This window comes from Marmota marmota, unplaced genomic scaffold, assembly GCF_001458135.2.
Source record: "Marmota marmota marmota unplaced genomic scaffold, marMar, whole genome shotgun sequence".
NCBI lineage: Eukaryota > Metazoa > Chordata > Mammalia > Rodentia > Sciuridae > Marmota > Marmota marmota.
Genome location: NW_026000206.1, coordinates 12,578,472 through 12,589,669, shown reverse-complemented (window position 1 = coordinate 12,589,669; position 11,198 = coordinate 12,578,472).

Below are 11,198 nucleotides of genomic sequence, written 5' to 3'. Positions count from 1 at the left end.
CAGGAGATGCCCAGGTATTCCAATTAACTAAAGTGAGCAACAGAGAGTAGGACTAGTCCCTCCTGTGCTGGCCAACGGGGCAGGCCTGCCTTCTCCTTCTGTTTGACGTAGTAGTGCACATCAGAGGGACTCGCCAGCCTAGGTAGGGGCTAGGTAGGGGCTAGGCAGGGGCTATCCTCAGACAACTGTGGACAGCAGGGTGAACACCATGCAATTCAGGTCATTCCTGGACAGAAGTCACCTTCCAACTGGGGAACTTCCTTTCTCCCTGGGCTCAGGGCAACCTGCTCCCTCTCCCCTCCTTTCCCCACCTATTCCATCCAGTTAAGGCCTTCCAAGGGCCTTCCCTCCAGCAGAGACAGGGCCCTCCCTAACTTCACTCCCTAACTTCATTGGGAGGTAGGTCTGGGTGTGAGGTTTCTGCAAGTTCTGAATCAGACCAAGCAAATCCACAGAAACACCCCACCACAGGCCTCCTGTCCTGAAACCAAGTAGAGGCCACCCTAGGAGCAGCACAGCTCCTCCTGTGCTACATCTGCTGTGAGAGGAGGCCCCAAGCCCCCACATGGAAGGTACTTCTTAGTGACACCCTGCAAACTGAGACTTCTTGGGGCCTCTAGGTGGACAGCATGGGCACACGTGCTCCCTATTCTCACAGGGCCATCCAGCAGTTCCACCCTGGAAACACTTGGTATTTCAAACACCCCAGGTGCCCAGACCCCTCCACATATCTAGAAGGGTGGAAACAGGACAGAGAGGGTGGTAGTTGACCAGGGAACACAGCTGCGCTCAAAGCTGGTCAGTGACCACACAGAGCATGGTCTGAGTTCCCAGACATTGGGCAGGTTGGAGGGGGTATGAGCAGTACAGAAGCAGGTGATTGCCACATTTACTTAGAAATCCCAAACAACATTGAAGGCACCTAAGATGCCAGTCAAAGGTGATTCAGAAGTTATTCCCTGTGTCAGGAGAGTAGCACCAGTGATTGCAACAAGGCTTGGAAACTGTCTGTCTTGATCCTGCCACCCTGGGAGACAGGCAGAGCCCTGTCTTGTAGACTCAGGAAAGTGACCATAATTCTCACAGAAGAGTCTACTGCACTCTCAGGGCAGAAGCAGCAACGCCAAAAACAAAAACGCTGAGACACCTCCAGCCAGGCCCCGGCAGGGGACCAGGCCTGGGGGCAGCAGGAACCTGAAGCAGGGGCTAGGCCTCCAGCAGCCCCATGCTCTGCACCAGCTCACAGACAGCAGAGACAGACAAGCCCAAATCCCTTCAGAAGTGCTGGTCTTCTGCACAGGCTGGCTGCTGCACATAGCCTCACTCTCCCCGGCTGCAGCTCTCCGCATAATGCAGAGAAAGGGAACCTGGGTGAGGCCCAGGAAGCAAGTGTGGCCAGGGAAAGGCAGCCAGTCTGGCCCCAGCACACTCATGCTGAGAGCTGGGTGAGGAGAACCAAATGAGGGTGTCCAGGCAAAGGAAAAAAGCCTTGGGAAAAAGGACAGAGTAACGAGTACTGGGGAGGATGTGGAAAACCAGACCCTGCTGGTGGGAATGAAAGATGGTGCAGCCGCTTGGAGAGTCTCGTGGATCCCCCAGAAGGCTAAACACAGTTACTGTGCGACCCAGCAATTCCACCACAAGGCACACGCCCCACAGAGCTGACACACATACCCACAGGGACTTGCACACCAATGCTCATAGCAGCAGTGTTCACAACAGCCAAAAGAAGGAACCAGTCCAAATGGTAGACAAGATGCAGCACATCCATGTGATGGGACAGTATCCATCCACAGTAGGAATGAAGCCCTGACACAGCCACAACAGGGTGACTGAGAACACCTTGCTGGGTGACAGCAGACAGGCACAAAGGCCTCCATTGTGATTCCATGTATGTAAAATCCAGAAGGGGAAGATCCATGGAGATGGAAGAGGCTACTGGTGGGCAGGGGCTGGGGTTTCAGGGAAATGCAGGCACCTGATAATGTACAGCATCTATCTGAGGTGACAATGTTTCAGCATTGACTAGCAATACTCATGCAACTCGTGAATGCACTAAAACCTCTGAATTGTATGTGGCATGTGGATTCTACCTCTGTAAAGCCATTACCAAGCAAAAACTCCTTGCAGAAGGACCCAAAGCCTTAGAGCTTCTAGCAAGCAAGTAAGAAGGACTGACCAGGAACTTGCCACAAGGGACCAACCAGGCCTTGACAATAGCATAACACACAGGAGGAGGGCACCTCTTCAAAGGGTGACTGGGCCAAAACCATTTCTAAAACTATGGAATGAGTTCCTTTTCCTTGATCCCGCCCAAGGGCACAGGTTGCCTCTGGGAGCATGTAGCATGCCATGCTAAAGTGCCAGCTAATGCTAAAGTGCTCTGTGTTTCTGGGTTTACCTCTTTCTCTGTTTCAACTTCTGATAGTGAATATTCATAGGTAAAACCTACACAAACAAGAACTCTTGGGGTCCTCTGTAATTTTTAAGAATGGAAGGAATAAAAGTTTGAAGACTGATGTCTTGCAATGCATTTATGGCACACTGTCTGTAATGTCAAAGGACTCCACACAACCTGAAGACCCTCAGCAACTGCAGCCTGGCCATCCTGTTGGACATGAGGATGCCAGGAGTGTCAATGAGAAGAGAAGAGGAAACTAGATGTTCTGGAGATTCCAGGGAGTTAAGAACAAATCTATGATTAATATTTACATACACAAGCAGGGAGCTTGGCGGTAGAGCTTGTGCCCAGCACAGCAACGCCCTGGGTTCAATCCCAGCACCTAATAAATTAATTAATTAATTACATATGCAGTGTTTAAGAGGGGTCGCCACTACATGGAGAGGAGAAGGGAGACTTTCAAAATTCCAAAATCAGAAACAAACCTCCTATCACTGTGCATACTGTGCATAAAAAGAAAAATGTCCTCACAGTCAGCATGTCTGTTTCAAACTGGACACCTTTCTCCCCAGAATCAGACTCCCTTGGAAGCAGCTAAGGCATAAGGCACAGAGAAGAGCTTGCTTTTAACAAGGCTGAATACTGTGGGAGGGGTGTTTGTCAGGAGGGGCACATGTTGAGTGAAGGCAAGAGTCCGAGGATCTGAAACAGAGTATAAGCCAAGAAAGTAAAGTCTCCTTCACTAGAGAACCCACTGCTTTCACAGGGTTATATCTCATGAGCACCATCACCCAAGCCTCTGCCAAGGAGGGAAGCCCTAGAATGCAAGTGAGCCAGGCTTTGCCAGGTCACTGGGGGAAAAGGGGCACAGGGACAGAGCTCCACACATTAAGAAAAGGAGCTGGGCGTGGTGGCACATGCCTGTAATCCCAGAGACACAGGAAGCTAAGGCAGGAGGATCGCAAGTTGGAAGCCAGCTTTGTCAACTTAACAAGACCCTGCCTCAAAATAAAAGGGCTGGGGATGTAGCTCAGTGATAAAGTTTCCTGGGTTCAATTGCCAGTACCAAAAAAGAGAGAAGGAAACGGACAGATGTTGTTCTACTTGGCCTTGAATCTTAAGTCACCTTATGGAGTTACCCAGGTACTCTCTACTAAAACAAATGCTCCTTCCAAATGCAAACATAATGCAAAATTCCATATAGACTTTAAGAAAAAATAAAAATTCAGAGAGAGTATATCACTAAACAAAAGTGAATTAAGTTACCCATTTTAATACCTACACAGAGAAATATGTGTATACAGTTGAAATACAACAAGAATGCTAGAACTCAGAATCAAAAGATTACTGGAAAGAATGTTTGCACAGAAAAATTCTTTCCCTTTGAGACTAAAATGCCCTACCATGCTTAATTTTCCTGACATTTCTGAGGCTTTGAAGCCACAGTTAACGGATCTGAATCATCTGAACAAAACCATGTTACAGTGACATGTTACTGGAAAGCTTAGAATAGAATGCTAAATATACAAGCACACACCCATACAGGCTCTAGTAGAGAAGGATCACATATGAAACTACAAGTTGTCTACAACAAAGTCCAAAGGGAAACAGTCCATCTCCAGCAGGTAAGGATAACACAGATGCCTGGAAGTTAAATTACAAAACACAAAAATTGCGCCCACCTTTTATTAACAAAAACTACTAGCTTGGCACCGTGGCACCTTCCTGTAATACCAGCTACTTGGGAGGCTGAGGCAACTTAGTGAGACTCTGCCTCAAAAGAAAAAAGGGCTGAAGATACAGCCTAGTGGTAGAGTACCCCTGGGTTCAGCCCCAGTAATCTCCCCCCCCCAAAAAAAACCTAGTCCGTGCATGAACTCAGCTTAATGAAACTCCTCAACCATACTTGCTGTCAGTAAAGAAACACGAACATCCCCTGAAATCTACATGAGGCTTGTATCTGCAGCACACACCTCCCGACCCTGGCACAGCCCCAACTCTTCACCTAGGGAGGGAGGGAGGGAGGACGTGGCTCCACAGCTCCATCTGTGACATTACCCTTTCTTCTTAAACAAGCATGCCACTTGGAGCCGCATTCTGCTTTATTTGGGTTGGCAGTTTAAGTACCAACACTGGGGTGGCACCATGGCTGAAATAATGAACTAGGTCAGCCTGGGCCTGCTCTGGGGAGCTCCCAATGCACCTTGGGCCTAACCCGCCTCCTGCCTTCAAGGCAGGCTCTAGGGTTCCTGGGTGGGACTGAGGACTGGTTGGGGGGCTGGGCGGCAAAGGCCTTAGTAGCCAGCATCCCACTCTGCCCTTGATGAGTTTCTCAGCACCTTTTCCTACATAAATAAGGGATATAAAGTCCTCCAGAGCTTCCAACAGTCCCCTCATTCGATAAGCAAGGAGATCACAAGTTACCAGGGGAAATGAGGGTACCTTACACCTAAAGCACCCAGGGAGAACAGGGCAGATGGACAGGGGCCATAGGATGGAGTTTGGGGACCCTGGGGTTCAGGGGCTTGGGGGCCAGGATTCAGTGGCTTGGGGGTCAGGATTCAGTCAGGAGTTCCAGAATTTTTTCCAGGGTTTGTTGTGAGGTCTCAGGGTTCGGAGGCCAGAGTTGCGGGGGGCGGGGGTGCTAGAGACAGGTTTGAGGCCAGGGTTCAGCAACCAGGGATCCAGGCTCAAGACTCATGATCTCAGTGACCACGGTCTTGGGGAGCAGGCCAGGCTGGGAATCAGGGATCGGAACTCAAGCACCGGCGTCAAATTCAGGACCACGGTCAAGCCAGGTGGGGGGTTCGGTGCCCCCAGACCAGGCTTCTGGAGTCTGGATCTGGGCAGGGGCTGGGAACGGGCTGGGTCCTAGAGTTCTGGGCTCCAAGATCAGGGCCAGGGGCTAGCGGCCCTACACGGGTGAGAGCCGAGCTGGGGGCGGGCCCGCGGGTTTCGCGGCTGNCTGCCTGAGCAAGGCCTGTGGAGGCCGGGCGGAGCCGGGGTGGGCGGGGCCAGGGTGGCGGGGCCGGCAGTCTACGCAGGGGCCGCGCCTGTTGGTGGGGCGGGGCCTGCGCGGGGAGGGGCGGAGCCTCTCCGTGACCGCGCGGCGGTTTAGCCCGCTCGGCCTCAGCGAGTCGCGTCCCGCCCCCCTCACCGCGGCTGCGCGCAGACTCCGCCTCCGCACTCTTCGACGTCAGAGCCCGAATCCGACCCCTCCTTTTAAAGAGGCTTCTCTCTCTAGGAGCCAGCGGCCAGCGCACAGCTTTGCGGCTCCAAAAAGATCTCTGGAACTCAGAGACCCTTCCTCCTGACCCTGCAGCGCAGTGTAGAGCTGTTGTTCAGCTATGGTTCCGGCCCGTGGGGAGATCAGCAGGGTCGGGAATAGGCCGCGTCCCTGAGGGTTGGGGAGGCGCCTCAGTTCTCCCGGAGTCGGGTCTGCAGGGACCAGTCGCTCACCCCAGCCCCTCCCTGTAGAGCAAGTGTACGGGATTTTGCAACTTCCTAATATGACAACCGAGTTCCTGATGCTGACTACTTAAAAGAAATAGAAGGCATTTGTAGCCAAGAAAACACTAAAAGGAAAAGTTCTTTTAAGAGGCAGACCCTGAGTTAGAGGTGCTTTAGCAGCCAGCTGCTGCCCACATCCCGCACCTAGAGACAGCTCTCTGGGTCTGCTTCTCTGGACAGGATGAGGCGGCAGAGCTGGGCCAGGGTCTTTTAATTAATCACCACGCAAGTTCAGGGGGCTAGGCAAGAACAAGGTGGTGCTGGGGCAGAGACCTTCCTGCTGGGGGTGACGGGGAGCCATGCCCAGTCTGAGGCCTGAGGCGGATCCACCCTGAAAATGTGTATAATATTTAACAATGTTAATATTTTTTCACACCCGGACTTTAAAATGGATATCTGATACTGGGAGCCCAGCTCCAGGCGCACAGCCGTGTGTCAGGGCCATGCTCAGGGCCACCATGCTGGACAAGGTCACTCCAGAGTTTTTCAGACACAGATGTGGGGGTGGAGGATGCCCACCGAGAAAAGACAAGGCGCAGGGGCCCGCGCGCGCGCACACACACATACACACACACACACAGCTTTCCCCCTCTGACTCCAAGGAGGCCACCCTCAATTGCTGAGAGCATAGTAGTGTCCAATGGTATATCATGCTCATTATGTTCTATTAAAAAAAAAAAAAAACAGCACCTGTAGGGGTGAGGGTGATGGCTGGGCAGGTTGGTGAGCCACAAATTGGTAGGTGGCAGGCCAGAGAGCAGTAGGCATCACTGCTTTGAGATACTAAATCCAAGATTTCTGCTTACACTGACCACCAACCTGATTCCACCAAGATCCATTTGACTGATAGGTGTTCACTTTGTTCGGTATGTAACTGCCTCGGACTGAATTACATACTCCCCAAATNCCAGCACCTGTGTGGGTGGTCCTAGTCTCTTGCTGGTCCCACTTCAACACCACTGCTAAGGTCATATGCCCATTCTTCTCAACAACAATAACCACGCCTTGTCCTAGTCCAAACTCCTAATCCTCTCTGTACTCCCTCTCCTTCAAGTTCACTTGTATGGGACCTCTTGACCTCCAACCTGCTGTTGTTCCCACCCCTTCATTAGCAGTCACCCCCAGCACACACACCTGCACACACAAACATGCGTGCACAAGCCTCTGCTTCCTGCCTTACTGTGCTCCTCCTGGGGGCAGAATCACCCCCATGGATCCCATCCCTTGCTTCTTCCTGTCCCCTTCCCTTGCCTGTCTGGTTCCCAAGACTGGTACCTGAACTATCCTCTTCTGTTGAGCTTGCTCTAAATTAGACAAAACCAAACTAGAGAAAAACTAGAGAGCTAAATTGGAGAGCACTCCACTCCCACATCCCCGGCTTCTTCCACAAGTGCCCTTGTCATTCAAAGATATTGGTTGTTTCTACTTGCCCCTCTCTCAAAATCACTTGCCACCACTGATAGATGCCCTGGCCCTTCAATGAGGAAGGATTGACAGACTGCAATCTTCCTGCCTAGTCAATAGCCCCCCAACACCTGGCAACCTCTCTGTACTTCCTGGGTCCTGCTGCACAGATGAGGTGCCCACCCCACCCAAGGCTACCCACTCCTGGTCCGTGCCATCAGCCTGTAGGCAGTCTCTTTGACTCGGTTCCTATAAAAAAAATCTTCCTTCACCCTACACAATTCCCTTCCCTTGCACCTTACTGCTGCCTTGCTGTGAGTCTTGCTCCAAGTCTCCCAGAGTCTCTGCCTAGCATGCCAAAGTACCATTCTCTTCCAGACCCTCAACTCAAGCTCTGCATGCCCACACCCCACCAGGGACCCCTCAGAGAGCTCCCCAGGCCTGCTCTCAGCCAGTCTCCCATCATGACTGACCTCTAACTCCCTCCTGGCATGTATGACATTCCTGCTCTCTGCCCCTGCCATTAATGACCACATCTGTGGTCTCCTTGACTGGGGTTCTGAGGTCCTGGTGTCCTAGGTCTTTGTCCTGCGTATGTCCTTCCTGGGGCCACACTTCCTCCTGGTTGACTTCATTGGGCACACCCCTTAGATCTTGTCACCATGCCTGACTGCTGCACTGGAAGGGCCGTGTCAAAGCCACAGTGGAAACATTCCTGATTCACACATTTCTTCCGGAGCCTCAGACTTCAGAACGCCAGCTTGATGACACACCAGCCTCACAGCAGCTCAGGGCCTTGGCATGGTGTCTCTCTGTCAGCCTGGCAGGCTTCCTTTGTCATGATGCCCCTTCCTCCATGGGCCCTGCACCCACCCACTCACCATGCCCTGCTTACCCCATCACACCACAGTCTATCTCACAGCCCTTGTCACCTGCCACCTCCCTGGCCTACTGTTGGCTGCATCCCCCACCCCTTAGGATCAACAGCTTGAGAGTGGCCTCCTTGATCTTATGTGGCTGTCATACGGAAAATGCTCAATAAATAGTTATCATGTGTATTGGTGACATGTCAGGCCCATCACAGAGCTGGGTCCAGTGTGGTCCAATCTTCAGAAAAACACTGAGCACTTACATCCCCCAAGCTAAGAGATAAAATCAGGGAAAGAAGGACCTCTTTGCCCTGTGCTTTTGCTCCCGTCTGAACATCATCCCAAGTCTCCTGTGGTACCTATGCCAAGACAATGAGAAGGGCTACCTCCCAGGTTCAGCAAGAGCAGCCCAGCCCCCCTGGTCTGCCCGGGGCTAAAGATGGCAGTGGAGGCCGTGGGTGGCTCTCTCCTCCTGCTGCTGTGATGTCAATCCTGCTTTAGTCCTGGCCACTAGCCTCAATGCTCTTGGGCTCCCAGGAGGGAAATTTGGCACAAGTCTTTTGTTAAATAGCAATATGTTGTAATGTTTTTAGAAAGTTTACATTAGAGTGGCCACTAAACATCACATCTTTACTTATTCAAAGATGGTACCAATTTATTTATGGATTCAGAGTTATCAAAAGGTTTAGGGGTTTTGAACCTGAACTCCTCAAGGGTATCCACAATCCTATTTAAAAGTCATCCTTCAGGGGCTGGGGCTGGGGCTCACTGGTAGAGTGCTTGCCTAGCATGTGTGAGGCACTGGATTCAATTCTCAGTACCGTGTACAAATAAATGAATAAAATAAAGGTTTGTCAACATCTAAAAAATTTTTTTTAAAGTCATCCTTCAGCATATATATGTATGGCACTCTTAGCTTCAAAGCACGTTTCAATCATATAATAAGCAAACTTCAGGATTCCTGCAGAGGAGACCAGCTTTATACCACTGTATACCAAAATGCTTAGGCTAAGTTATTCGCTCAAGATAATTCCTGTAGAGAGAGAACCTGGCCAGATACACAGTGAAGAGAATCCAGGGCCTGGTCCTCTTTGGGAGAGACTGGCCTCCATCACTTGAGCCAATAGTAAGCTAATGGCACACTTTCTACTGGACCTGGGACCAATCTGGAAAAGGAGGACTTTTCCTTCTGAGTTATTTGGATACTTTCCTTGTTTGTCAGTAATAGTTATCCTCTCATAGGTACCAGTTGTGTATGAGGGGTTCACCATCCTCATTTCTAATCCTCACAACTGTCTCATGAGATGTTTTTGTTTCATGAATGAGAAAACTGAAGCTGTCAGATTAAGAAGTCTGCCACCCTCACACAGCCTCTAAGAGAGCGAGCCAGGGCAAGCCCTGGGGGACTCCAGGCCAGCTGGTCCCCGCAGCACCACACAGCCTAAACCTGCACACACACACGTACTACTCAACCATGCCCTTGACACATCGTCAGGTGCTTTGTGCTGCACCACGCAGACACCCAGGAGGAGATGGTCAAGACAGAAGACCTGTCCCAAAAAAGCTGAGTCTGCAGTCAACACAGCCTGCCTCCAATGATGCGAGTGTACCCCAGCTTCCTGAACTTGTCCTCACAAGTCAAGAACATCAGGGAACTATGGAATGGCACACAGTCTGGCAAGAGGGACACTCCACAAATGGAGCACAGTGGCTGCTTTGAAGGTGCTTCTTGATTCTGCTTGTCCAACAGTGAGCCCTGGGATCCTGCCATACACACAGCTTGTCTCCTTTCACACCAAGGCTACAGCGACACTGTTTCCTGATGCAACCACAGACCCTTCCTACGGGTTTTCCATGCCAGTGTAGTGTCACCTGATAGAAACACTGAGATTCACCGACCAGTGAATTTGAAAGTTTAGATTGGTTCCAATAGTACATGATTTTAAAATACTATGATAAACATCCTTGTACATGAAGCATTTTTGGTTTTTAGGATTTTTTTTTTAATTGTAGATGGAAACCTTATCTTTATTTTATTTATTTTTATGCGGTGCTGAGTATCGAACTCAGTGCCTCACACATTCCCAGGCAAGTGCTCTACCACTGAGCCACAATATTGGCCCCTTTAGGATTTTTTCCCCTTAGGTTAGAGTCAAATAATATGTTAAAAGACATGAAAGGGCCAGGGTGCAGCTCATTGGTACAGCATTTACCTAGCATGTGCAAGCCCCTGGGCCAATATCTAGCATCCCCCACACACAGCATGAAAATGGAAATGTGTGAGGTGCAGATAAAGCAGTGCTTAGAGGGAAATGCATAGCTTTAAAAGCTTATTTCAGAAAATAAATGACATATAGTTCCAAATTAAAAAGCTAAAAGAAGAAAGCAAATTAAAGTCAAAAAGGAAATAACAATGACAAGCATTAAATCAATGAAATATAAAGCAAGCAGAAACTACATAAAATTTAAAGACTGGTTCTTTTAAATAATTGATAAAATTAATAACCAATATCTAGAATGATCAGAGAGAGAGAGAGAGACAGAGAGACAGAGACAGAGACAGAGACCAAATGACCCAAATACGAGGGAAAGGTAACACTATAGACCCTACATGCTTCATGAGGAATGAGAGAACACTGTGGATAACTTTATACCAATAAAACTAACAATTTAGATGAAATGGGCAATTTCCTTGAAAAGCACAAATTACCAAAGGCCATCCGTGAATAAATGATCTGAATAGCACTCTATTAAAATTTTGAATCCATGATTTAAAATTATCTCACACAACCAGACCCAGTGGCACACACTTGTAACCCCAGTGACTCAAGAGGCTGAGAAAAGACAGGAGGATCACAAGTTCAAGGCCAGCCTCAGCAACTTAACCAGACCCTGTCTCAAAATAAAAAATAAAAAGGGTTGGGGATGGAGCTCAGTGGTAAAGTGCCCCTGGGTTAAATCCCCAGGACCAAAAAAAAAAAAAAAAAAAAAAAAAAAAAAAAAAAATTTTAAAA